General features: G+C 35.2%; 1 long non-coding RNA gene across 1 annotated transcript in view; it reads left to right on the top strand.

Moving 5' to 3' along the window:
- Positions 1 to 27711, top strand: part of LOC134480982 (uncharacterized) — a 61360-nt gene that overhangs the window by 7829 nt on the left and 25820 nt on the right. Inside the window, exon 2 of the long non-coding RNA XR_015633040.1 lies at positions 18237 to 18503. This is a non-coding gene — a long non-coding RNA (uncharacterized LOC134480982). The remainder of the gene's footprint in view (positions 1 to 18236; positions 18504 to 27711) is intronic.

Below are 27711 nucleotides of genomic sequence, written 5' to 3'. Positions count from 1 at the left end.
GAAAAATCTCATTACAGCAGGAGGGTAGAAAGAAGTGAGATATATATAATTTATATTCCTTATAGATTACTTGGATTTAGAGAGTTTATACTTGCAATGAAGTATATCACTAATTTCAGGCTAAGTATTCAAGGGCAATAATTTTTAAATGCACATTACTATGTCTTAATCTTAATGTTTTCATTATAATATTTAGGTACTTAGACAAATAAATAAATGAAGTAAATGTTAGAAACAAATCACAGCCGAGTAGTTGCTATGGTTAAATGTTTGTAGAAGTAGATGATTAAATGTATTGAATAATGTCACTCTCTAGGATGTTTTCATACCTACGTGTGCAATACTGAAATACCGAAAATACAAAGAAGTTAGGTGAAGCAGAAAAGATTAGGTATTTCGTGAAGTAATTTTACCATTGCATATTTTAGTAATTGAGACCGATTTAGATAATTTCTGTGGTAGTATTAACCTCTCCTCCTTGGGTTTTGTTGTTATTGTTAGTTTTCTACAATTCCATACGAGTATATATTGTATTTTACTCGTTTTTTTTTCCAGTCTAACAGTACCCTCTCTCATTCCCTCGCTATTCTTGCTGAATTACTTCCTGGCAGATTACTCCCCTGTTTTCATTCTTTATTTTTTTTTCTTTTGGTAGTTTGTGATCCTGTGAGTTTGATTAGGACTCCTTCACGGAATATTCATGCTGTCCCAGTTACTGAAATATAAACAGGTAGCCAATGGCTGTAGCACTGAACGAAAAGACACTTCCGGTAGCACTGGCAACAGCTACTCAAGGGTGGTGCCTCCTGAGCATCTACCCATGAAAGAATCTGGTTCCGTGATTGATGGAACCTGTTGGGGTTCACCTTCCACAGATCTTGAGTAGAAACCATAGTTCCTGTGATTTCATTAGTACATCTGTTATGTCCTGTCCAGACGATCTTTTGGATCTTTCTTTCTTTTCTTTTTCTTTCTTTCTTTTTTACTTTTTTTCTTCTTTCCTCCTTTCCTCCTTTCCTCCTTTCTCTCTCTCTCTCTCTCTCTCTCTCTCTCTCTCTCTCTCTCTCTTTCTCTCTCTTTCTTTCTTCCTTTCTTTCTTCCTTCCTTTCTTTCTTTCTTTCTTTCTTTCTTTCTTTCTTTCTTTTTCTTACCACTTTACTGCATTATCCCCTGGACTTTGGAAGAGGTCACCTTAAAGTTAGATGGAGTTGAAGGATATATAAACACAATGTTCTAGTTGATTACTTAATAATCTTGTATATTGCATACATTTATTATCATTTTATTCCTTTGTCAACATTTATTTAAAGATTGCAGCAAACCAGTTGCTAACATTAAACTAAATGGAGAGAAACTTGAAGCAATCCCACTAAAATCAGGGACTAGACAAGGCTGCCCACTCTCTCCCTACTTATTCAATATAGTTCTTGAAGTTCTAGCCAGAGCAATCAGACAACAAAAGGAGATCAAAGGGATACAGATTGGAAAAGAAGAGGTCAAAATATCACTATTTGCAGATGACATGATAGTATATTTAAGTGATCCTAAAAGTTCCACCAGAGAACTACTAAAGCTGATAAACAACTTCAGCAAAGTGGCTGGGTATAAAATTAACTCAAATAAATCAGTTGCCTTCCTCTATACAAAAGAGAAACAAGCCGAGAAAGAAATTAGGGAAACGACACCCTTCATAATAGACTCAAATAATATAAAGTACCTCGGTGTGACTTTAACCAAGCAAGTAAAAGATCTGTACAATAAGAACTTCAAGACACTGAGGAAAGAAATTGAAGAAGACCTCAGAAGATGGAAAGATCTCCCATGCTCATGGATTGGCAGGATTAATATAGTAAAAATGGCCATTTTACCAAAAGCAATCTACAGATTCAATGCAATCCCCATCAAAATACCAATCCAATTCTTCAAAGAGTTAGACAGAACAATTTGCAAATTCATCTGGAATAACAAAAAACCCAGGATAGCTAAAGCTATCCTCAACAATAAAAGGACTTCAGGGGGAATCACTATCCCTGAACTCAAGCAGTATTACAGAGCAATAGTGATAAAAACTGCATGGTATTGGTACAGAGACAGACAGATAGACCAATGGAATAGAATTGAAGACCCAGAAATGAACCCACACACCTATGGTCACTTGATTTTTGACAAAGGAGCCAAAACCATCCAATGGAAAAAAGATAGCATTTTCAGCAAATGGTGCTGGTTCAACTGGAGGGCAACATGTAGAAGATTGCAGATCGATCCATTCCTATCACCCTGTACAAAGCTTAAGTCCAAGTGGATCAAGGACCTCCACATCAAACCAGACACACTCAAACTAATAGAAGAAAAACTAGGGAAGCATCTGGAACATATGGGCACTGGAAAAAATTTCCTGAACAAAACACCAATGGCTGATGCTCTAAGATCAAGAATCGACAAATGGGATCTCATAAAACTGCAAAGCTTCTGTAAGGCAAAGGACACTGTGGTTAGGACAAAACGGCAACGAACAGATTGGGAAAAGATCTTTACCAATCCTACAACAGATAGAGGCCTTATATCCAAAATATACAAAGAACTCAAGAAGTTAGACCGCAGGGAAACAAATAACCCTATTAAAAAATGGGGTTCAGAGCTAAACAAAGAATTCACAGCTGAGGAATGCCGAATGGCTGAGAAACACCTAAAGAAATGTTCAACATCTTTAGTCATAAGGGAAATGCAAATCAAAACAACCCTGAGATTTCACCTCACACCAGTGCGATTGGCTAAGATCAAAAACTCAGGTGACAGCAGATGCTGGCGAGGATGTGGAGAAAGAGGAACACTCCTCCATTGTTGGTGGGATTGCAGACTGGTAAAACCATTCTGGAAATCAGTCTGGAGGTTCCTCAGAAAATTGGACATTGAACTGCCTGAGGATCCAGCTATACCTCTCTTGGGCATATACCCAAAAGATGCCTCAACATATAAAAGAGACACGTGCTCCACTTTGTTCATCGCAGCCTTATTTATAATAGCCAGAAAATGGAAAGAACCCAGATGCCCTTCAACAGAGGAATGGATACAGAAAATGTGGTACATCTACACAATGGAATATTACTCAGCTATCAAAAACAACGACTTTATGAAATTCGTAGGCAAATGGTTGGAACTGGAAAATATCATCCTGAGTGAGCTAACCCAATCACAGAAAGACATACATGGTATGCACTCATTGATAAGTGGCTATTAGCCCAAATGCTTGAATTACCCTAGATCCCTAGAACAAACGAAACTCAAGACGGATGATCAAAATGTGAATGCTTCACTCCTTCTTTAAATGAGGAAAAAGAATACCCTTGGCTGGGAAGGGAGAGGCAAAGATTAAAACAGAGACTGAAGGAACACCCATTCAGAGCCTGCCCCACATGTGGCCCATACATATAACAGCCACCCAATTAGACAAGATGGATGAAGCAAAGAAATGCAGACCGACAGGAGCCGGATGTAGATCGCTCCTGAGAGACACAGCCAGAATACAGCAAATATAGAGGCGAATGCCAGCAGCAAACCACTGAACTGAGAATAGGTCCCGTATTGAAGGAATCAGAGAAAGAACTGGAAGAGCTTGAAGGGGCTCGAGACCCCAAAAGTACAACAATGCCAAGCAACCAGAGCTTCCAGGGACTAAGCCACTACCTAAAGGCTATACATGGACTGACCCTGGACTCTGACCCCATAGGTAGCAATGAATATCCTAGTAAGAGCACCAGTGGAAGGGGAAGCCCTGGGTCCTGCTAAGACTGAACCCCCAGTGAACTAGTCTATGGGGGGAGGGCGGCAATGGGGGGAGGGTTGGGAAGGTAACACCCATAAGGAAGTGGAGGGGGGAGGGGGATGTTTGCCCGGAAACCCGGGAAAGGGAATAACACTCGAAATGTATATAAGAAATACTCAAGTTAATAAAAAAAAAATTAAAAAAAATTAAAAAAAAAGATTGCATTTTTCTGATTTTTTTAACATCTTATAAAATTCCTATGTAATCCTATCTTATCTCAGTAACAGTTGAAATTCTTCTGAAAAATCTAAAGACACAGAAGTGTACAGTAGGCTTTTAAACTTGTCTTATATTTAAATCCTTCTAGAGTATGGCTTTAATGTATAAATATATATGTGACATGCTTTCCTCTGCCAAGAAAATTAGTATATTTATTACTTCAAAAGATTGTTTCCCACTCTTTTATAAACTTTCTTTGCAGTTTCTTTTTGCAGATTCAATCCGTAATTGCTTTCTGTTACTAAAAATCAGTTGACAAATTTAAACAAGATACTATATCTTAGTATTTGTATTGTTATTGTTAGCCTAAAAGAAATAAATTTAAATATGTCAAGTTGTATGTATATTATATTAATAAGCAATTTTAATAATATACATATTTTAAAACATGCTACAATCATAACTGATTATTATAAAAAATTAGCAAATTGAGTGAATTCCATCAGTTTATAGTTTTATATAAACCTATTTAATTCTGTTCTTTTATGTGTTATATATACATCGTATATATACATATGTATTATTCATTTGATATAATGTGAGCTTAAAACTTACTAATAGATTGTAAAAGAATACATATTAGATGACATGTAAATGTTATATATGTAACAAAGAATATAGTTGGAATGAAAGTAACTAAAAGTATTAAATAGATCATCTCTGAAAACCATGGAGAAAGAAAATATTTTTAACAAAAGAACAAAGCTTTATCAGATTTTTCTACTACTTTATCAAAATCAGAATTCAATATCAAATTATAACAATGGTTCTCTGTCACAATCACATAATGGGAGGGTTTAAATAACTAAATGATATCCTGATCCTTTGTGTATTCACTAATTAGAAAATTATGAAAGGCATGTTTCTGTCTAAGATGACATCAATAGTCATTGAGATATAAACAATCATGAAATCAATATGTTTGAGAAAGATGCAAAGTAGAAATAGTGAGAAAATTTTAAGAATATGGAGAGATATGCCAGCAAATGTATGTTAACAATGTATATTCTTATGTTCCACAGATGTTAAGCATGCCATCTCATATGTGTGAGATTGTTTGAAGGATCTGGATAACATTCCAAGATCATGTCCTTTCAAATATATTCCATTATGAATATTGCAGAAATTTAAAAAATGTTGTAAGATATATGTTGTTATAAGAAATATCTCATCCCAATCTAGTTAGTATGTATTACAAAATCTTTTCTACTATATATTCAATAAAAGTCAAAGCAAGCTAGCTCTGTTTAACTCAAGCAGCTTGAATATTTCCATTGTATATTTTAACAGTTCCAATTAAATTATTTGAATGTCCTGTACGGCATTTGATATTAAATTTTGTAATATATTTATTCGTTACAGAACTGTGAATATATAAATATCTTCTCAAAATCTAGGAAATTTTAATAAAACACTTAAATTGACCTAAATTCTAAATCATTAAACATTCAATAATTATGATGCAGAAATAATTAATTAAGTTATACACAATCTTTGAACTGAGTTGCATATAGGTATAAAAGTTATTTGATACAGTCTGTACTCTAGATATAACTTCATCTTCTGTGCTGTGTAGTCTACAAATCACTGTTTAGAATTTTTAGCTTACTATTCTTCTAAATATATAAAGGTGAGCACATTTAATCCAAAAATATCTTTCTACCTATAATTTTCTATAATTCAATAAATAGTTTATCTCTTTAGAATGGTGGAGTAATAATACAACTTGAATATACAAAGAGAGTTTTTATACATTGAGCTACTACATGCACTAACATGTTTTAAGGACTTAAGTGATGGAGAGCTGGCTCAGTGGTTAAAAACACTGACTGGAATACACAAGATACAATTCACAGACCATATGAAGCTCAAGAAGAAAGACCAAAATGTGTATGCTTCAGTCCTTCTTAGAAGGGGGAAGAAAATACTTAAGGGAGGAAATACAGGGGAAAAGAGTGTAGCACAGACTGAAGAAAAGGCCATCCAAAGTCTGCCCCACCTGGGGATCCATCGTAAATCCAGCTACCAAACCCAGTCACTTTTGCTGATACCAAGAAGGAGCCTGATATGGATGTCTCCTGAGAGGCAGAGCCTTATTGATACAGAGGAGGATGTTTGTAGTTAACCATCAGACTAAGCACAGGGCCCCCCCAGTGGAGGAGTTAGAGAAAGGACTGTAGGAGCTGAAGGGGTTTAAAACCCCATAGGAAGAACAACAATATCAGCCAACAAGACCACCCCCCCCGAACTCCCGGGGACTAAATCAACCAAAGAGTACACATGGAGGCACCCATGGCTCTAGCCACATATGTAGCAGAGGATGGCATTGTCTGACATCAGTGGGAGGAGAAGCCCTTGGTCCTATGAAGGCTCCTTTCCTCAGTGTAGGGGAATGCCAGGGTGTTGAGGTGGGAGGGATGGGTGAGAGTGGGAGCATCTTCATAGAAGCATAGAGGGGGAATGGGAGAGTGAGAAAACGGTTAAGGAGATAACATTTGAAATGTAAATACATGAAATATCCAATAAAAAGAATTTAAAATATTAGGGAAAGTATTACTAGGCATTTCTTCAAACTGAAACTATAGAACATAGTATATTTTCTATGTGACTAAAAGGTGCTCTCACTTTTGGTAAGACTAACATCTTTGTAATATTGATCATTTATTTTCTATTATAGTTGATTCAAATTATTTCAACTGCACTCACCAACAAACTCAATACTACGTTATGCTGTATAATTCACAAAATAAGATACTTTCCATCTTTTATTATTGGAATTCTATATTCAATAAATATGACTCCCCTATGGCACCAGACTGCCATACACTAGCACTCATTTTTATTGAATTATATGCTATTGGTATTAATGTGCTAGGTTTATTTCTCCTACTATGAGTTCTTCAAGATTTATTTCTAATGATGACTACTGCAGACATTTTCTAAGGTTGAATCATTTAATTTACCTATACATTTGGAGATTGTGATTTAGATTGATACATCCTTTAGCAAATGTGAATTTGGCTGGTACAAAAGCACTAGTGTAAACTAATGCTTTCAAGTCTCTATTTCCAATATTTTCACATAGTTTACATGGGATTAAGTGCATTGCATGGCTGATGAATTAGGCTTTTTGAGAATCTGCAAGTGTCAACAGATGACACTAATATTCTCACCAAGAAGAAAATGTCACAGATTCACAACATCTTAGCCAACATGTCTCTCTTTTTTTATTTTACTCTGTCCCATGATAATGAATAATGGTATCTTTTGTGGGCTTTTAGTGTATGGATAATTATGTATAAGAGCATTTCTTTAATCTTACTTACGATAATATTGTATTTCTTTTGTTGCATTCTAAGAGTTTTATTATTTGGGTTATGCAATAGCTAAATGATAGAGCCTTTTCTTAGCATGTGTCAAGTCCTAGTACCACAGAGAACTGAGAACAAAGATATGAATTTACCATGTTTATGTGAGAGAAGATATTTTCAATGTTGTATATCATTAATGTTATTTGAGGCACAATTTAGTTTCTTTTGGGAGCCTTTGTATATTTGGGAAAATATTCATGTTATCAGGAGTTAGCAAAGTGTTATAACTTTGCTAACATGTCTGTGTACCAAAATCAGTTTATTACCTCCTAGTCATATGATATGTTTTGGTGTATCCATATTAAGAATTTTCCCAGTAAGTATTATTACCTAATATTTTATCACTGGACTTAATTCTTTCAGGTTTTTCTTCAATTTATTTTGATGACCCGCTATTAGTTGTAGGAATATTTGAGTTTCTTACTTTGTTGCTGTTTTGAAACTCTTATCAATATACCATAAACATTTTGAGACTTCTTTTGACCTTATGACCCCACTGATATGAAAAACTGAAAATACCAGAATATTATTCTTGTCCAAATAACAACTCTTAAATATTTCTAATTATTTTAGTTTTAAAATTGTGTGTGAATGTATGTTTGAAAGCCAGTGTGTGCACTTGAAGACACTGTAGAAGCCAACACTCAGGTGCTGGAGTTCAGGCGTCTGTGAGTCACCTAACGTGCATATTAGTGACTGAAACTGGGTCATTTGCAAGAAAAGCAGGAGTTCTTACTCACTTATTCACTCAGGCACTACCCAGGCTTCTTATCAGTAATACTTTACAATTTCCTAGACCTACTGAAAAAGATGTTTCTTTATTAATATGTTTTCTAAATACTCTTTTAAAGTGTGTCCTTTTGTGTTTGTATGTAAGTGATCTTGAAGGAATGTGTACACCATATGCATGGAGGTGTTCCCTGAAGCCAGAAGAAATCATCAGATCCCTGAGAACAGGAGATATTGTCAAGGGTGAGCCACCAAATGTGTGCTAGGAATTGAACCCAGTCCTCTGCAAGAGCAGTAAGCACTCTTAACTGCTGAGTCATCTTTCTAGCTCAGTGTTCTAAATCCTCTTATATATATATTTGTCATCCTTTATGGAAGAGAAAAGAGCATATATTTTTTTCATTGAAACAGAGCTCCCATGCTTCAGTAACATTTTACTTAGTAATAGTTTTGTTAGAATTACTGAAGGATGAGAAGGTATTGTGGATATGTGACAGAATATTAAGCACCAAGAGCTGTGTTCCTTATTTAGACAGTATTTGCAGAAGAGAATATCATCTTGCCTATGTATTTTCCTTCTCTATATATTACCTATAAATATATGTATAACATATAAATAATGCAATTAATTTATTATGTGTATTATTTATGTATATTATGTATATGCATGCACATGTGTAAGGTGTGTTTATCGCTGCAATTACTATTGATGCTCAAGAAGCTTTTGACCCACCATTTGTCCTATCTAATAAAAATATAGGGACAAAGACGGAGCAGAGACTGGGGAATGGCCAACCAATGGCTGGCTCAATCCCTGACACTATTAAGGAAACTCTGTATGCTTGCCGACAGAAAGAAGTCTAGCATAACTGTCCTCTGAGAGGCTCCACTCAGCAGCTGACTAAAACAAATCCAGAGACACACAGCTTCACAGCTCTTAAGCGACAGTTGAAGGAATGATTGAGAGTCCCAAAAGGGATAGGAACTCCATAGGAAGACCAACATTATCAACCAACCTGACCCTTAGGTGCTCTCAGAGGCTGAAGCACCAGCCAATGAGCATACATGGGCTGCACCAAGGGCCCGGCATATATGTAGCCAATGAATAGCTCAGTCTTCATGTGGGTCCCCCCAACAATTAGAGTGCGGCATGTCCCTTAACCTGTTGCCTGTCTGTGGATCCGTTTCTCCTAACTGAGCTGCCTTGTCTGGCCTCAGTGGGAGAGGATGCTCCTAGCCTTTCAGAGGCTCTATATGATAGGGTCAGGGGCTCCCACCCTCTTAGAGCAGAAAGAGAGAGGAGATGTAGGAGGGATTGTGTGATGGGAAGACCAGGAGCAGGGGCAGCAATCAGGATGCAAAATAAATGAATGAATGAATGAATGAATGAATGAATGAATGAATGAATGATAAATAAGTAGAAAAAATTATGCCATCAAAAGTTCACAAGTTCATTGTAGTTCTAGCTGATTTGAGTCATAACACTCATATATTTACTGTTCTAAACTCTCTACATCACAGTCACAAGTGAGAAGAAAGATGGCTAACAAACGATAGATATGGTTTAGATTTTCTGGGAATGTTCTTAAAAGTGAAACCTAGTAACTCTGGAATTATGCAAGTTCTTCATTGCTCATCCTAACTACTTACTTTATATAATCTAGAATCAATGAATCTCAGCAGGGTAGACACGAGTAAACAACCAAGTGAAAACCTAAAGAGTTTCCACCTTAATCTTTAGCACCACAGTTTTAGCAATAGGAGATGAACAACCCCAAGGAAAAAGTTTTGAGATATTCTTATAGCAAAGATATAATTATGTTGTTGGAAAAAATATATGTATAAATTTTTAGAGTATTAAGGGAGAATGCAAACAAGACAGAACTTTTAAGTTATGTTCTAGTAGGTTTTTTATGAAAGGTAATAAGAGATTGAATTCCAGGACAACTTGGCATACATATTTACATTTTAAAAATAACGTAAAAAGCAAACGTTCCAACATCTAATTAGGTATAAAATCACCAACTATAACCAATAATATTCCATGTGTGTTTATTTAAAAATAATACTTTTATCTTTAAGACTTACTATATTTATAAAATTAAATTAGGTGAATAAACCTATACTGTTGTTTATGTACAAATCTACACATAGAGTAGAAAACAAAATTTCAATGTGAATAACCTATAAATCTTCAATGTCTAGAGTGGTTTTGTATCTCAGGATAAACCAAAGTTAATCTCATATACAAGATGTGTAAATTTTTTAAAAATTTGTTCAACTTCACATAAACATATAACTATTTCAAAATGTACTGTTACTGTCTGTTAATGAAGATATGCAGTTGTTATATTTTGGTTTTCTGATTGTAATAAATTTAAAAATTTAAGGTATACATTAATGAAGACATAAAATACAATATGGTGCTTTTGTCAGATTAGTCACACGTACATGTACATGAATTGTTATGTCAGAATTTAAAGTTGTACATATTAATGTTTTCTATTTTAAAATTTAAAAATACAGTCAAATGTGGACCTTAAAATCATACACAATAATTAACAGAAACAATCTTGGTAAAAGTGATGGCACTTAACTTTTCTCTTGTCATCAGAAGAGCTGACATCAGCGTGAACAGCTCTATGTTGTAATTTGAAAATGACCTTGACTGATTATTTTCATATCACTCAGCCAACTATTCACTGAGAAATATTCTCTAGGGAAGTAATCCTCCAAATTCTGATTACCAATGAATAATGTCTTGGCAGAAAAGTCTCCAATAATGGTATTAAAGTCAGGGGGAAGTTATGATGTCAGTTAATAGGATTTAAAAAGCACAGCACTTTGACAACTGTCAAATTTGTTCCAGGCCTTGAGGGATCTGAATGTTCATTAACCAAAGGGTCATATATTAGCTCACGTCTATTCTTTCATTTCATGGCACTTGACCAGTTCAGAGTAGGGAGAAAGCACTTATGTGAGACACCGCAATGTTGAAGGTCACAGGAATGTAACTCACCTGTAGCTCTCTCAGTTCCCTCCCAAACAACTTAAAACATGGTTAAACTTCACTTGTTCTTGTGTCTTCATTATAGATCAGGCCTAAATCTTAATTCCTTTAAATAATTTACGAGGTTCACACAAATTTGCTTCTCTTGACTTTCCACATTGAAAGAAACAACCAGAAAGTAACAGGAGCTCTCCTTCTAAGTGAATCAAAGACCAATAAATTAAGTAGGCATTTTTCTAGGAAGTATGAATACAATGAAAACTGAACCATCTGTATGTCATAGGCAAACTATTTAGAAAATGACCATGCTGGAACCATGATCTAAAATTTACAGACTTAAGAACCTCAGTAGAATTCTGTACTTAGTTTTTTTGTATTATACTGTAAAATTTTTCTCGTACTATGGTAAATGTCTTAAGTGCCTGATGACTGGCAAATACTTGCTAACTATAATAATTGCAACATTTTCAAATATTGTTTAAACTGTGATCTTCTTGGAAATTTTACATAGTTAGTTTTTCAGTAATATTTATACATCTAACATTGATGGTACTTATTTCCACTTCCTGTTTCTGCCTCATTTAAAAACCTGCATTTGTACAGTATAGGCAAGCTACTGGTCTACCAATTACTTCCAAAATTTAAAGAATTCTCAGCTGAGGAATATCAAATGGCTGAGAAACACCTAAAGAAATGCTCAACATCCTTAGTCATCAGAGAAATGTAAATCAAAACAACTCTGAGATTCCACCTAACACCAGTCAGAACTGCTAAGAACTAAGGTGACAACAGATGCTGGCAAGGATGTGGAGAAAGAAGAATACTCCTTCATTGTTGGTGGGATTGCAAACTGGTACATCCTCTCTGGAAATCAGTTTGGGGGTTCCTCAGAAAATTGGACATCTCACTACCGGAGGACCCAGCTATCACTCTCCTGGATATATATATATATATATATATATATATATATATATATACATGTATATATATATATGTATACAGTAACTAATAACATGGACAAGTCAGCAGCTTTTATTTTATCTTTCTACATTTAATATTAAGCTAAGTTATAAAATAATTCCTAGTTGATGAAAAACTAAGCTGGACTTATTGCCATAATTGACAAGTGTAACTCCTATCACTTCAATACTCTGCAAATCAAAAGAACTCCTGAGATGTAGATACATGAGTGTGAGCAGGAAATATTTATTGACAAATCAATAATACAGGGTTTACAAACTTACATATTGAACAATGATCTAGAGAAAGTATGTGCATGGATTTCATGTGTGACATATTCTATGAAAATGTACACATATACTAATTATTGATAGTGAAGAAAATTTGAATTTCTTCTTTTCAATAATTTAATTTTTCTTGGATATTTAGTGTATTTCCATTTCACTGCTTTTATGAGAATGCTTCCATTCACACCCACCCACTCCAAACTCAACATTGCTAGTTCCATCCATTTGCCTATAAATTTCATGTAGTCATTGTTTTTAATAGCTGAGTAGTACTCCATTATGTAAATGTACCACAATTCTGTATCCATTTCTCTTTTGAAATACACGTGGGTATTTCAACTTCTGGCTATTATACTTAAGGCTGCTATGAACATAGTACAGCATGTGTACTTGTAATATGTTGGAGCACCTTTTGGGTGTATTCCCAGGAGTGGTATAGCTGGAACCTCAGGTAGTGCAATGTCCAATTTGCTGAAGAACTGCCATACTGATTTCCACAGTGGTTATACGAGTTTGCAATCCCACTAACAGTGGTAGAGTGTACCTGTTTCTCCACATCCTCACCAGCATCTCTTCTACTGTCACCTGTGTTTTTGTTTTTAGCCATTCAACTGGTAAAAGGTGATATCTCAGCATTGTTTAGATTTGCATTTCCCTGATGACTAATGATGTTGAACATTTCTTAGCTGCTTCTCAGCGATTCAGTATTCCTCTGTTGAGAATTCGTTATTAAGCTCTGTATCCCATTTTTAAGGGGATTATTTGATTCTCTGGAGCATAATTTCTTGAGTTTTACTCAGAATATATTAGATATTAACCCTTTAATGGATATAGGATTCATAAAGATATTTTCATGATCAGTTGATTGCGGTTTTCTCCTATTGACTGTGTTCTTTGCCTTATAGAGTCTCTGCAATTTTATATGGTCCTATTTTTAGATCTTACAGCATAACCCATTGGTTCCTGTTTAGTTCAAGAAAATTTCCCCTATGCCGAAGTGTTCAAGGCTCTTCCCCACCTTCTCTTCTATTAGTTTCAGTATATCTGGTTTTATGTGGACGTCTTTGATTCACTTGGACTTGAGCTTTGTACAAGAGGTCAATTTGCATTTTTGACATGCTGACCTCCAGTTGAAACAGTGTCATTCATTAAAAATGCTGTCTTTTTTCCATTTTTAGCTTCTTTGTCAAAGATTAAATGAACATAGGATGTGAGTTCATTTCTGGGTCTTCAGTTCTAGTCCATTGAGCTACCTGCCTGTTTCTGTACCAACACTATGCAGTGTTTATCACGATTCCTCTGTAACACAACCTGAGGTCAGGGATGTTGATTCTCACAGAAGTTCTTTTATTGTGAGAATAGTTTTTGCTATCCTGGATTTTTTGTTATTCCGAATGAATCTGGAAATTGCTCTTTCTAATTCTATGAGAATTAGAGTCACAATTTTGATGGGGATTGCATTGAATCTGTAGATTGCTTTCAGCAAGATTTTTACTATAATAATCCTTCCAATTCCTGAGCATGGGGCATCTTTTGAGACCTTCTTCAATTTCTTTCTTCAGACACCTGAAGTTCTTGCAATACAGATCTTTCACTTGCTTGGTTAGAGTCACACAACAGTATTTTATATTATTTTTGGCTTTTATGAAGTGTGTCATTTCCCTAATTTCTTTCTCAGCCTGTTAGTCCTTTGAGTAGAGGAAGGCTACTTATTTGTTTGAGTTAATTTTATATCCAGCCACTTAGTAGTTCTCTAGTGGAACTTTTGGGGTCACTTAAGTATACTATCATATCATCTGCAAATAGTGATATTTTGACTTCTTCCTTTCCAATTTGTATCCCTTTGACTTCCGTTTGTTGTGTGATTGCTCTTGCTAGGACTTCAAGTGCTATATTGATTAAGTAGGGAGAGAGCAGGCAGCCTTGTGTAGTCCCTGATTTTAGTGGGATTGCTCCAAGTTTCTGTCCATTTAATTTGATGTTGGCTACTGGTTTGCTATATATTGTTTTTACTATGTTTATGTATGGGCCTTGAATTCCTGATCTTTCCATATCATTTAACATGAAGGGTATTGAATTTTGTCAAAGCTTTCTCAGCATCAAATGAAATGATTATTTTTCTCTTGAGTTTGTTCATATAGTGGATTACATTGATTTTTTTTTTATTGAACCATCCTTGCATCCCTGTGATGAAACCTTTTTGATCATGGTATATGATTGTTGTGATTTCTTGGATTTAGTTTCTGAGAATTTTATGAAGTGTTTTTACATTGATATTCATGAGGAAATTTGGTCTGAAGTTCTCTTTCTTTGTAAGGTCTTTGTGTGGTTTCGGTATAAGTGTAATTGTGGTTTCAAAGAATAAATTGGGCAGTGTTCTTTCTTATTCCACCTTATAATGGAATAGTTTGAAGAGTATTGGTATTATGTCTTCTTTGACAGTTTGATAGAATTCTGCACTAAACCCATTCGGTTCTGGATTTTCTTGGTTGGGAGATTTTATTAAATGCTTCTATTTCTTTAGGGGTTATGGGACTGTATAGATAGTTTATCTAACCCTGATTTAAGTTTGGTACCTGATATCTGTCTAGAAAATTTTCCATTTCATCCAGATATTCCAGTTCTGTTGAATATAGTCTTTTGTAGTAGAATCTGATGATTTTTTGATTTCCTCAGATTCTGTTTTTATGTCTCCCTTTTCATTTCTGATTTTGTTAATTTGAATTCTCTCTCTGTGCCCTCTGGTTAGTCTGGCCAAGGTTTTATCCATCTTCTTGATTTTCTCAAAGAACCAGCTCCTGGTTTTTTTGATTGTTTGTATAGTTCTCCTTTTTCTAGTTGATTGATTTCAGCTCTGAGTTTGATTATTTCATGCCTTATACTCCCCTTGGGTGAATTTGCTTCTTTTTTTTTTTTAGCGCTTTCAGGGTGCTGTCAAGCTATTAGTGTATGCTGATTCCAAATTCTTTTTGGAGGCATTGAGTACTATGAGTGTTCCTCATATCACTGCTTTCATTGTATCCCATATGTTTCGGTATGTAGTGCCTTAATTTTCATTGAATTCTATAAAGGTTTTAATTTCTTTCTTTACTTCTTTTTGACTAAGTTGTTATTGAGTAGAGTATTGCTCAGTTTCCCTATGTATGTGGGTTTTGTGCTGTTTTTGTTGTTATTGAACGCTAGCCTTAGTCCATGGTGATCTCATAGAATGCATAGGATTACTTCATTCTCCTTGTATCTTTTGAGGACTGTTTTATGACAAATTATATGCTAATTTTTTGAGAAGGTCCCATGAGGTAATGAGAAGAAGGTATATTCTTTTGTTTTAGGATGAAATGTTCTATAGTCATCTGTTAAGTGCAATTGGTTCATAATTTCTGCTAGTTTTACTGTCTTTCCATTTATTTTCTGTTTCCATGATCTGTCCATTGATGAGAACATGTTGAAGTCTCCTACTATTATTGTGTGTGGTCCATTGCATGCTTTGATCTTTAGTAGGTTTTTTTTAATGAATATGGGTCCCCTTGCATTTGAAGCATAGATGTTCAAAAATGAGAGTTCTTCTTGGTATATTTTTCCTTTGATGAGTGTGCAGTGTCCTCCTTATTTATTTATTTTTTTGGTAACTTCTGGTTGAAAGTCTATTTAATGTAATGTCAGAAAAGCTACTCTAGCTTGTTTCTTTGGACCATTTGCTTGGAAATTTTTTCCCAGCTTTTTATTCTTAAGTAGTGTCTGTCTTTGTACCTGAGGTGAACTTCCTATATGCAGCAAAATGCTGGGTCCTGTTTAAATATACAGTCTGGTAGTAAGTCTTTTTATTGGGGAATTGAGTCCATTTTTGTTAAAAGATATTAAGAAATGGTTATTATTTCCTGTTACTTTTGTTGTTAGAGGTGGAAGTATGTTTGTGTTTCTATTCTTTTGGGTTTGTTACAAGAAGATTACTTTCTTGCTTTTTCTAGCATGTAGTTTCCCTCCTTGTGTTTTCCATTTATTATCCTTTGTAAGGCTTGATTTGTTGAAAGATATTATGTAAATTTGATCTTGCTTTGGAATATCTTGCTTTCACAATTTCTGATAATTGAGAGTTTTGCTGGATATAGTAGTGTGGGCTGTCATTTGTTTTCACTTAGTGTCTGTATGATATTTGCCCAGTATCTTCTAGTTTTCATAGTCTGTGTTGAGAAGTCTGGTGTAATTCTAATAGATCTGCCTTTATATGTTACTTGACCTTTTTCCTTTACTGCTTTTAATATTCTACCTTCGTTTAGTGCATTTGGTGTTTTGACTATTATGTGACAGGAAGAATTTCTTTTCTGATCCAATTTATTTGGAATTCTGTTGGCTTCTTGTATGATTATGAACATGTCTTTCTTTATGCTAGACTAGTTTTCTTCTATAGTTTTGTTGAAGATATTTACTGGCCCTTTAATTTGGGAATCTTCTTTCTCTTTTATACCTATTATTCTCTAGTTTGGTCTTCTCATTGTGTCCTGGATTACCTAGATGTTTTGGATTAGGAGCTTTTTGCTTTTTGCATTGTCTTTGACTATTGTGTCAATATTTTCTATGGAATCTTTTACTCCTGAAATTCTCTCTTCAATCTCTTTTATTCTGTTGGTGATGCTTACATTGAGGACTCCTGATCTCTTTCCTATGTTTTCTATCTCCAGAGTTGTCCCTCTTTTTGATTTTCTCATTTTTATTTCCATTTTTAGGTCCTGGATGGTTTTGTTCAATTCCTTCACCTGTTTGATTGTGTTTTCCTATAATCCTTCATGCGATTTTTTTGTTTCCTCTTTAAGGGCTTCTTTTTTATTTTGTTTTACCTGTATTCTCTTGAATTTCTTTTAGGGAGTTATTTATGTCCTTAAAGTCCTTTATCATCATCATGAGATGATAATCTGGCTATTCCAGTGTGCTGGGATTTCAGTATTTGCTGTGGTAGGAGTTCTGGGTTCTGATGATGCTGTGTAGTCTTGATTTCTGCTGCTCTTGTCATCTGGTTATTTCTGATGTTAGTTCACCTTGCTGTCTCTGACTTGAGCTTGTCTCTCCTGTGGGCCTGTGATCTTTTGTGATCTTTGGAGTGAGAGTGCTCCCAGCAGCTCCCTGCAGGCAAGTTTTAGGTCTGAGAGATCTGGGACAGCTCCTGGTCTGGGCACAGATGGATATCAGAAGGCAAAAAGTTTTATTTCTAACATTGAAGAAGTATAGTTGCTAAAAATATACCCTGAAACACTGTATCAGTTTAGTACTGCTAGCTGTTTTTACTTTGACAATAGTCAAAATAATACAGTGTAATTTCTCTGCCTACCATGGGTCACATGTTAATCCTGACAATAATTATTGCCTGAGTAGAGTCTTTAATTATGTAAAACAAATTTATGTAATTTAAAGTTTGAGAATCAATGTTTGATGGTAAATATGCTGTTTTTCAGTATTAAGCTCTTGATTGTAGCAATAAAAATGATACCCTTCGAATTTGAATTTATGATTGCCAATACCATGAGGAGTAAGTAAACAAGTAGGGTGTAATGGTGAGCTCCAGCTGTCTCCTTGACACAACCTGTGTCACCTAGGAAGAGTCTCAGGGAAGGACTGTCAACATTCTTTCCCCTGATGTAATTGTCCTCTCAGAAACTGACTACTAAATGATGTCAACCCTTCTAGTATTCTGGTTGCCTGGTTTAAATCTGCTGTTCTGGGTCAAACTGTTCTTATGATAACTAATTCAATCTGACTTTTCTCAGATACTTACTGTATTGCTCTGCTTGTCCTGAAACTAACTCTGACAATGTGTTTTAATCTTCTGGCAACTTTTCATTTTCTAGGTTCAACTGCAGGAATTGAACAGAATTGAACTCAACTAACTGAACAGAACTCAGAGATCTGCATGCCTGTCTCCTGTGTGCTGGAATTAAAGTATTCTACTGCTATGCCTGGACCCAAGTTTTCCTTTACCTGAAATTTGGTCAATACCAGGCTGCTATGAACTCAAAGATATACTGAGCCAAGAGAAATTTACAGATGAGGGGTTAAAAGGAAATGATGCTTAAATGGTTAGCCTTCAGTTATCTACATGTCTCCTGATGTTAAAGGTATGTCTGTATTTCAGCTAGGTCTCACAATCCAGAAGGTCTTTGGATAGGATTCCTGGCCAGAGCAGCCATGTTGTTGGATTAAAATTCCTCTACAGCCTATGGACATTTGTGTGAGAAACTAAGGTAATAGTATGGAAAGACCCAGCCCCTTTTTGACATTACCATGCCTTAGGCAGGAGTTCTTGGGCTGTGTAAATGTAAGGAAAGTTAGCTGAGCATTGGAAAGCAAGCAAGGAAGCATTTTGAGTTTATTTCTCCCCAAATCTTGATAGTGGTTTTGATATGACTAACTGCTTTTAACCCCTGTCACTGTAACTTCCTTGAAATGATGGACTATAGCCTGGAAGTTTAACCTAAGGTGAACCTTGTTGCCTAAGTCACATTTACTAATTTTATTTTATTACAGGACCAAAAATAAAACTAGAACACATAGAACATGTGCATAATAGAAAAAAGTGTTTAGGCTCAGAAAAGAATAAAATCCTGACATTTGTTAAAACATAAGTGGGAAGGGAAAATATTTTTTCATCATGTGAAGTGAAATAAGCTAGACACACAAATAGCAAAACTGTAGACCTGTGCACTCTCTCCAAGTTGAACTTGCAAAAGTTTTCAGTCAAATGGAGGTTACTTAAGGCTGAGGTGACTAGAGTTGAGGGAGAGACACAGAAGGACTGATACCCAAGGTAAAAGTTAAAATCAGGGAAAAGAAAATTTGCTGTGCTATTGCCCAGGACAGTGACTCATAATTATAATGTACTGCAAAGTCCAAAGTACGAGAAAAAAGATTCTAAATGTGGCCACTATAAAGCATGGAAAATATTCAAAAGAATAGGATCATTTCACCGGATTTAAATATTAAACATTTTAGGAATCTGAAAACACCAAATGTGTCCCATTTCATGTAGGAATGGAAGTATAAATGTCATTAAAAAGAATTAAGCCAAGAGAAATTTACAGATGAGGGGGTTAAAAGGAAATGATGCTTAAATGGTAAGCCTTCAGTTATCTGCAGATTTTAATTGTTTCAGAATGAAGACACACTAGCCTTTTTTTTCCTGCATTTCATTTATGTGCTTTCCCATTTTGAAAACATGTTTTTGTTTGTTATGCCCATCTGCCTGTCCTTCTGCTTTGCTTTTTCTGACCATGAAGATCTAAATTAAACAGTCTCAGCTCTCACTTCCCAGCACTTCCTAAACAGTATTTACATACATTCCTTAGCAGCTTGTTTTGAAATCAGCCTCCCCCGCCACCGCCCCCCCCCCGTGTAGCTCACACCATTTTAATCTGATAAGTACTCAATAAATTCACTTTAATTAATAACATTTAACAGTTCTTACTGATGTGATTAACCAACAAAGAAAAGTCAAAATGATTTTTAAATCATTCATTTAAAGAAAGCATTCCTGAAACCGCTTGCTTTGATCTCTAAATTCTAAAATATATAGCTGAGGTAAGTCTGTAGCTTTGTTATTCCCTTTAGGGATAGAAAGTTTGTGTGACAGTGTCTGCAACTGTGAAGGCAGCTTCCAAATGAGTCAGGCAAAGGCTGTTTTCAGCCTTTACTCCTAGTCTACTTTCCAGTACAGAACACAGCCAATTGAATTACAACAAAAGACATGTCATATTAGCAAGCATCGTACTATTAGAAATCTATCCATGAAAAAGATTTACTGCTATCCTCTGACTAACTTTCTCAGTTTAATTTCTTTTTGTTTTGCTAGTATTTAATTTTTTGGTCTTCCTATGGAGTTCCTGACCTCTTCAGGTTCCTCAATCCTTTCTCCAAATCTTCCATAAGACTAGTCAAGCTCCACCTAATGTTTGAGTGTGAGTCTCTACCTCTCTTTCTGTTGGCTGCTGGGTGAAGAGAGAGGACAGTTATAATAGGTTCCTGTCTGCAAGCTTGACAGAGTATTATTAATCATGTCAGGGATTAGATGGCTGCTATCGATCAGCCTTTCTGTTTCTATATTAATCCCTTGCAGATTTTTATTACTATTGCTCTGTAGTAAAACTTGATATCAGATATGGTGATAACCCCCAGAAGTTCGGTTTTTTGTAAAGGATTATTTTAGCTATGCTAAATTTATTGAAAGGAAATTGAGAATTGTTCTTTAAGGTCTGTAAAGAATTGTGTTGAAGTTCTGATAGGAATTACATTGAACATGTAGATTGCTTTTGCTAAGATGATATTTTCACTGTATTAATCCTACTGATTCATGAGCACTGGTGATCTTTTCATGTTGTGATATCATCTTCAATTTCTTTTTTAAGGAACTTGAAGTTCTTGTCATACAGAACTTTCAGTTGTTTGCTTAGAGTTACACCAAGTTATTTTATGGTATTCGTTCCTATTGTAAGAGACATTGTTTTCCTGATTTCTTTCTCAGGCTGTTTATATAAAGGAGGGGGGTTATTATTTTTTAAACAATTTTGCATCTAACCATGTTGCTGAAGGTGTTTGTCAGTTGTATGAGTTCTTTGGTGCAATTTTTGGGGTCGCTTATGTATACTGTCATATCATCCGTAAATAGTGATATTTTGATTTCTTCATTTCTAATTTGTAGCCACTTGATCTCCTCTAGTTGTCTTATTGCTTTAGCTAGGACTTTAAGTACTCTGTTGCAGAGATGTGGAGAGAGTTCACAGCCTTGCCTTGTCCCTGATTTCAGTAGAATTGCTTTCTGTTTCTCTTCATTTAATTTGCTGATGAGTATGGGCTTGCTGTATCTGTCCATGAGTCTTAACACGAGGAGATGTTGGATATTGTCATAGGATTTTTCTGCATCTAATGAGATGATCATGTGTTTTGTTTTGTTTTGTTTTTCTTTCACTTTGTTTATATGGTGGTGCACATTAATGGACTTCAGTAAATTGTATCAATCCCAAATCCTTGGGACGAAACCTGTTGGATCATGGTTGATGATGTTTTTGATGTGTTCTTAGAATCAGTTTGTGAGTATTTTATTGAGCATTTTGCATCAATGTTCATAGGATGATTGATCTGAAATTTATTCTCTCTCTCTCTCTCTCTCTCTCTCTCTCTCTCTCTCTCTCTCTCTCTCTCTCGTCTTTGGGTGGTTTAGATATCAAGATGATTATAGTCTCAGAGAATAAGTTTGACCATGTCCCTTCCATTTCTCTTTTAATGGAACAGATTCAAGAGTATTGGCATTAAAACTTCTTTGAAAGTCTCGTAGAACTCTGAACTATAGCTGCCTGTCTCTGAATGCTTTTTTGGTTAGGAGAGTTTTAATGGCTGTTTCTATTACTTAGGTATTACAAGACTATTTAAATAGTTTATCTTATCTTAATTTAACTTTTATGAGTGGAATCTATCTAGAAAATCATCCATTTTGTTCAGTTATTTTCCAATTTTGTAAAGTACAAGCTTTTGATTTAAGACCTAATGATTTTATTTTTATTTTCTCCACGTCTGTTGTTATGTCTCCCCTTTTATTTCTGATTTTGTTAATTGGATACTGTCTCATTACCTTTCAAGTTTGGCTAAGACTTTGTCTATTGTGTTGATTTTCTCAAAGAACCAGCTATTGCTTTTGTTGATTCTTCATATTGTTCTCTTTGTTTCTAAGTGACTGAGCTCAGCCCTGAGTTTATTTCTTGCCCTCTAATCCTATTAGGTGTGTTTGTTTATTTTTGTCTAAAGCTTTCAAGTCTACTTTAATTTGTTAGTATGAGAACTCTCCAATATCTTTATAAAGATAATCACTGATATGAGCATATAATATCGAAGATGGATGTTTCTTTCACTATTGGGACAAGACAAATCTTTAAAACAGCAAACAATTGGTTTATTTAATATATTTTAAAGTGAACTTACAAGAACAGCACAGAAGACAGACAACATTAAAAACATGTACTTGCATCTAGGACAACTCTGTTAGAAACGTATAGTGAATGGATAGAATCTACTGTATGGTAAACCGTAGTGAGGAAATTATCAAAACAAAATTTGTTTCAACAAGAATTATTCAGAAATATCAGGTCATCTATGATAAATAGTGTCTCCTTTATGCAATTAGATTTTATAAAACTTTTGTTGATTGGGAGAAAATTAGTACATGTACTCACATAGAATATATATACTTATAGGTATACTTAAATAGTAATTTTGCTTTTGATAAACATCATTATAATGTTTTTAAGAAGCCAGTGTACTTGGTTTTCTTTGGAATTCTAAACAACCTAGAATATAAAAAATGTTTATTTTTTGTGTGCCTATGCATTTTTATAGACTGTGATTGATATATATATATGTGTGTGTATATATATATATATATATATATATATATATATATATTATGCCTTCAATGTGTGCACAAATAACAGAGCATTACAATGACCACTGTAGTCAATCAGTCTTCATTCTATTCCTTTGGGAAAGCCCTTTTCACTGAATTGTATCTAGGCTTGTGCATATACCTTTGTCATGCTCCTGTTTCCACTCTCAACAGAACAGGGGGCCAGAGGTGCACGGCCACACCCATGTTTCTGTAAAGATGTTAAAGATCTCTGCTCAGGACCTCATACATGCTCAACTAGAAGACTCACCTTCTCCACAGCTCCTACAGGAATTTATAATTCAATTTTATTGTGACTTACTCACAGTTTAATTTCTCAAACTTCTAATGGCATCAAAGGAAATATGAATTTATTACTCACATGCTGCACAAGTTTCCCAAAATGGTTAAGTCATATAGAGTGAGTATCAATGCAGTGCAGGTCTGAGTTGCAAAATGGCTCAGCAGGTCAAGAGACTTGCTTTCAAGACTGAAGACCAGAGTTCCATTCTTGAAATCTTTAGGTGGAGGTGAAAATTGCCTCCCTCAAATCTCATCCATCTGTGAACGCACTGTGGTTAGGTTATCCTCCAGCTCCTCCCACTCCACACACAATAAAATGTTTCAATAGCAGAAGAAAATAATAAATTAAATGTAAATTTAAGAATTATAAGTTCATAAAGTATGACATCTATGTGTTCCTGAAAATAAGAAAATTAAATCATAACAGTACTTTATATAAAAAATGACTCACAATTTAATTTTAAGCACTGTATAATTAAGCATGCAGCTTTCTTTGAAAATAATTAAACATAACAAGATAAAAGCAGAACTTACATAAGCACAACTAATTATTCTGGCACTAAATTTATATTTGGAAAGGAACAATTTTTTTACACATAAATGATTATGTTTTCTAGTGACAGTCAGTGATTTCTGTGGTCATTAGTAGTTATACTGTGGATTCCTCCTATGTGGCTATATAACATTCAAAACCTAACAATAGGCATTTGACAATTAATTCATTGTGATGCGTGCCCCTGCCTACTGATCCGATGATGATACAGAAGTTTAATTTTGCAGTCAAATCAATCTGGAAGGAAAGGTGGAGAGATAAACATGTGAGTGAAGAAAGAAATGTTTCAGATTTAACAGAAGAAATAGAAATGGATATGGAAAATGCTGAGAGAAAGGGAAGCAGGTATATTAAGGTGTAAAATTACCAACTTCAAGTGCCTTTATATGAGATGATATAAATTGTCGCATTTTAATGAGACAGCACTACATAAAAATAAAGATAGAAAATACGGGCAGTCTGGGTAAGGAAGCTTCCCTTTTCCATCTGTACTTGGAGCTAAGGATGACCCAAAGCCCTCCCAACACAAAGCCTACCCAGAGAGAATTGGTAGCCCCAAAGAACTCTTACTCCTAAGCCCGTAGGTGAGACTCATGATCCACTAACTGTCCAAAGATGGACCCACCAGGAGAACACAGGGCACAGGAACTACAGAGGAGTCTGGGACATGACCCTCCCCGTCTCCGTCTGTGCCCAGAACTAAGGCTGTTCCACAGCCCTCCAGACCCAAACCTTGCTCTGAGAGCGCTGGTCTGCCAGGAGTGTTTTCATTTTTAAGATCACAGGCTCACAGGCCCACAGAAGGGACGAGCTAATATCAGAGATAACCAGATGGCAAGACAAACGCATAAGAAACTAAACATAAATCAAGTCTATTTGGCATCATCAGAACCCAGTTCTACTACCACAGTAAGTACTGGATACCCCAACACAGCCGAGCAGCAAAATTTGGATTTAAAATCACATCTCATGATGATGATAGAGAATTAAGGACATAAATACCTCCCTAAAAGAAACACGGGAGAACACAGGCAAACAAGTAGAATCCTTTAAAGAGGAAACAAAAAAAAAGTCCTTAACAAGTTACAGGAAAATCCAACCGAACAGGTGAAGGAATTGAACAAAACGATCCAGGATCTAAAAACGGATATAGAAACAATAAAGAAATCCAAAAGAGGGACAACACTAGACATAGAAAACCTAGGAAAGAGATCAGGAATTATAGACACAAACATCACCAACAGAGTACAAGAAATAGAAGAGAGATTCTCAAGGGCATGAGAAAACATTGACACAATGGTCAAAGAAAATGCAGAAAACAAAAAGCTCCTAACACAAAACATCCAGGAAATCCAGGACACAATGAGAAAACCAAATCTATGGATAATAGGTATAGGAGAGTGAAAACTCCCAACTTAAAGGTCCAGTAAATGTCTTAAACAAAATCATAGAAGAAAACTTCCCTAACCTATAGGAAAAAAGCCCATGAACATACAAGGAACCTACTCCAAGTAGATTTTACCAGAAAAGAAATTTCTCCCATCACATAATAGTCAAAACACCAAATGTACAAAACAAAGAAAGAATAAGAATGACTGGGGCAGTCATCATCCCTGACCTCAAGCTCTACTACAAAGCAATAGTGATAAAAACTGCATGGTATTGGTACAGAGAAAGACAGGTTGATCAATGGAATAGAATTGAAGACCCAGAAATAAAGCCACACATTTACACACACTTGATCTTTCACAAAGAAGCCAAAAATATACAATGGAAAAAAGAAAGCATCTTCTATAAATGGTGCTGGTCTAACTGGATTTCTCTTTGTAGAAAAATGAAAATAGACCCATTTTTGTCACCGTACACAAAACTCAAGTCCATGTGGATCAAGGACCTCAACGTAAAACCAGATACCGTGAATCTCATAGAAGGAAAACAAAGCCTCATATTTTACGCAGAATAGACTAGTATGTCTCAAGGCCCTATACTCAGTCAGGTGCACAGTATAAAATGCAATTGGTTCACACATGGAAATTTCCTGTTTGTATTTTCAAAGTGCAATTTAGTAAAGATAAATGAAACCGTGCAAAGCAAACTCATGTGGAAGAGCTGTTGTAGTGAGGATATTGAATGCAATCCCCAATATATTAAAAATGTGGTCCCAGGATGGCTCTTCAGGGGAGTGTTGGACCCTGTGAGGGGTTAATTACAGCAGAAAGGCCTTTAGGATCCTGACAATGAGACTATTTCAGGATTCCATTTTATTCTTTCTTCTGCCTTGTTACATGAGATGAACACATTCCCTTCTTCATCACACTGCCTGCAATTATCATTTAATGCTATATAATCATACAAAATATTAGTTCACCAACATAGTCTTCCCACCTGTTATATGACTATATGTAATGGTTAAGAGGATTTAGGTGTGAATTTGAAAACATACAGATTGAATTTCTTCAATAGGTCAGATTGAGTTTTAGAGTTTCCTTTTTTTTTTTTTTATTAACTTGAGTATTTCTTATATACATTTCGAGTGTTACTCCCTTTCCCAGTTTCCGGGCAAACATCCCCCTCCCCCCTCCCCTTTCTTATCGGTGTTCCCCTCCCCACCCTCCCCCCATTGTCCCCCTCCCCCCAACAGTCTAGTTCACTGGGGGTTCAGTCTTAGCAGGACCCAGGGCTTCCCCTTCCACTGGTGCTCTTACTAGGATATTCATTGCTTATATAGAGTTTTCTTGAACGTTTGATCACACCAACTATGAGGACTTTGACATTATGGTTTTTCAAAGTCACCCACCTTTGTTTTACTGGTATCAATACTGATTTCCTCAATTATTACTGATTAACTTAATTGAGCTATGTGTACAGATCTCTGTATTTCAGATACGATAGTCCTCTGGCCATATTTCATTATATCCCCCTTATTCATACTGAAAGTCTCTATATCAATTAATAAACTTATATGAAAATTCCTATTGCAGGGATGAGAAATAATGACATTTTAATTTCAAATAGAATATAATAGAGAGCAAACTACTGAATTACTGTTTGCTGGTGAGTGATTCTTGAGTAGTTGGGGAGACACATTGTTATTTAATATACTCTTTTGCATTGTTGTCATGCCAATAAAGTGAATATTTTCTGCACTTCCTTAGAGAAAGTTTGGAGTACAAACCATAGTAAAATCATTACCTGTGTTTTTCTCACCAAGACTTTTTGTGCATTGAGTTCATTTCTGATTTATAATTACTCTTGACAATGCATCCTTTGTTGTACTTGATTAATGATGGTATGTTTACCGTTTTGCTGCCCACCTTGAGTTTGAAGACCATTCATTATCAGGATAAATAATTGCAAAGCTTTACTCAGATATGAAATGGAGCTAGGTCTGTGCATGCAGCTAATAAATAAGGATGCTGGAGCATATAGTCTTTCTGTTTAGAGGAGAATTAATTTCAGTCCTCAGACAGCTTTCACATATCATAATCCCACATTTGGCTCTAAAATTCACCTTCCTTAATCACTATGCAGTAAGCGATGTTGTTGCATAAGAAACATATTTTTAATAATGACATAGGAACAACAAAAACTACTTCACTTGTTTTTTATATGAAAAACATATCTGTCATAGCATCTTCAATATATATATATGTGTGTGTGTGTGTGTGTGTGTGTGTGTGTGTGTGTGTGCTCTTATAAACTATAGAACAATCTCTACTAATCTAAAACTGCAAACAGGTAACCCTATTGCAATTTTTGTAAAAAAAAAAAAAAACAAAAAAATCATGGTAATTGGTAAATGTTAAAAATAAAGTATCTGAGATTCATTTTATGGAATATTGTAATGAGTTAGCAACATACACTCAAGAACACGTTGATCATAGATAGATAGATAGATAGATAGATAGATAGATAGATAGATAGATAGATAGATAAGCAAACATAGATAGGCAGACAGATGATAGATAGGTAGACAGAGACAGATAGATGATAGATAGAAAAATGAGAGAGAGAAAGAGAGAATTTCACAACAAAGAGAAGC

The sequence above is a fragment of the Rattus norvegicus genome, chromosome 11, assembly GCF_021556685.1.
Source record: "Rattus norvegicus strain SHRSP/BbbUtx chromosome 11, alternate assembly SHRSP_T2T, whole genome shotgun sequence".
In the NCBI taxonomy this organism is placed as follows: domain Eukaryota; kingdom Metazoa; phylum Chordata; class Mammalia; order Rodentia; family Muridae; genus Rattus; species Rattus norvegicus.
The sequence above is the reverse complement of the archived record's forward strand: the minus strand, read 5'-3'. Positions and strand labels throughout refer to the sequence as shown.